At 36.1% G+C, this 2,460-nt stretch overlaps 1 non-coding gene across 1 annotated transcript; it reads right to left on the minus strand.

Annotated features, from left to right (window-relative positions):
* Positions 1–71, minus strand: Trnag-gcc. Its single transcript has one exon. It is a non-coding gene; the product is annotated as a tRNA-Gly (tRNA).
* Positions 72–2,460: the final 2,389 nt, after the last annotated feature.

Raw genomic sequence — 2,460 nt, forward strand, 5'->3', positions numbered from 1 at the left:
TGCGTCGGCCGGGAATCGAACCCGGGCCACCCGCGTGGCAGGCGAGTATTCTACCACTGAACCACCGACGCCAGATGGACACACATATCCATTACTCGAGTAGTTGGCTGGACAGGTGACCTAAATTGCAGGGTTATAAGGACAGTGTGCCAGCCGGGATTCTCCACTTCACCGCAGTTTTGAGTGCTGCTCAATTAATATATGTTTGATGTGTTACTTATTTCATCAGGAACCACTGTTCGATTTTTCGATTTATGTGAGAAATGCTATCGTACAAATTCGCCACTCTAGTAAATTTTAATATATAGCAGCTCAGATTATTGTTAAAATTTCTAACCGGGATTTTGTCTAGTTTCTCCCTTGTGCCATATTAACAGCGATCATATTGTAGTTAAACCAGCAACAATTTTTCCGTTTTTTATCAGTTTAATTTAGTTTTTTTTTTAATATCGGGGGAGGGGAATTATTGTTGAGTTTAATTTCTAATCTAGGAAATACATCAGGTAGCTAAATACCAAAACCATCTTCTTTATTTTCAAAAAAGAAAATAATTCTCGAAGTGGACATTACTGCACAAAATTACCAAAAAACTGCAACTACTTCTATTTTCTAATCAGTCATATTGGCAAATGATGACTAAAAAGCAGTCTTATTCAAGTAAAACTAATTTTTCTTTTGTTTATGAATTATACAATTATACTATGCATTATTCGTTTCTTAAGATATTTCATCTTAAGAAACGAATAATGCATTGTCATAAAAACTATATTAAAAGTAACAATAATTTGTTAATAGGTCATGCCGATTCTAAAACAGCGCGGTAAGAAAAATGGTCTCTAAATTATTTATGTCGAAGATTATAGTTTAAACTTTTATTCTTTATGAACACTCAGATCTATCTTCGATAACAACTAGATGAGCTTAATGTTTAGCCACACGAAAAAGTATGATCGTTAAGGCATTAGAGAATACAAATACAAACCATTTTGGTTTAACCACATATATGGAACCAATGTGGAATTAGCTGCGACCATTTTTTTACTATATTCCCTTGAAATCGCTTCGCTTATATGCTTTCCGTCGACTCCGCACCAGAGGTTCAGCAGTTACGCAAAAAATCTCCAAACAAAAACATTAGCCAAGCTAAAAACGAAAATATTATGTTTTTTTTTAAGGAGGTGGAATTGTTATTTGCAAGACACCACTCGGGATTAGATATTCCTTTTCGTTTTTGAAGTGCGGAAGTCGACATTATGGTTTCATAATGGAAGTGACAGAATCAGGTAAAAACAAAAAAAAAAACGAAAAAGAAAAAAAACGAATATACAGGCTGCTCCAATGTGAAACTCAGAACCATTGTTTGGTCACACTTTGGGTTTATCTCACTCTGAGTCTGACTCTCTTCTGTCCGCAGGCCTCTGTGAGAGCGCGGACAGAATTTCGATTATTTCGATTTTGTTTCTATTTCTTCCTTTCGCACTCTCACTTGCTACCTTATACAGTTCCTGACGACGCCGGATCTACCTTTCGATGCCCCAGGGCGGCATCGAAAGTACCTTTCGATGCCGCCCTGGGGCGTAAATCCGGGAAATCGTCCTATGGCGATATTCCTTTTTGAGAAAGTGGTATGAGTACAATTTGTCGTCTTCTGTTTATAAAACTCGTGAAGAGCAGGATGCAGAACAAGATCATCCTGGTGTCTTTGGTTTTGCGGGAATCACTTTAAATATTGGTTATCGCTCATTATGGCCCCGAATGTGGAGGAAGCCGAAAATTTAGTAATTGATTTTGAGGACTCTATGAATTGGTCGGAGCCTAAGGAGGCGGATATGATTTCGAAGTGAGCTCTGGACAAGGTCGCGGATATTCAGACAAAATTGTACTGCCTTTCCAAAAGGAAATGTTAATATGTAGATGCAATAATACTTGCAATAATACTTAAAAGACAAGCGAGCTGGTAATGATTCGTCGTAATAAAACCTGAGACTCAGGAACACATCAGGGGACGAACACAACACTATATGTAAATAATATGTAAATATGTAAATGATGTATTGTAAGCCTTATGGGGCCCCAGCACATATAACTAATTATTATTCAACTCTAATTACCCATATGTTGTAAAATATTTATTATATTGTAATCTTGCGAAACTTCACCTATCAGTTATTGTTACAGCACTAGGAAATATCTCCATTTCAGAAATTAATATGTTAACAATGACTACGAAACTGGACTTCGTGAACAATTGCTGAAGAATTTTTCAAGCACTGAACTATTATTTCAACAACCGCTTTGGAAAATTTATTTTTACGGTTATCTTTGGTTCGCTGTAGCATGCTTAAAGTCATTGATTGATTTATACTTCGACAATTTCATTTGTTACCCATATATAATAACGTTTACCTGGGGTTAATTTGCAATTAATATATGTTTCTCTCTTAAAATGAATAGCAAGCA

Source organism: Ixodes scapularis, unplaced genomic scaffold (genome assembly GCF_016920785.2).
Source record: "Ixodes scapularis isolate PalLabHiFi unplaced genomic scaffold, ASM1692078v2 PGA_scaffold3__209_contigs__length_174095766, whole genome shotgun sequence".
NCBI lineage: Eukaryota > Metazoa > Arthropoda > Arachnida > Ixodida > Ixodidae > Ixodes > Ixodes scapularis.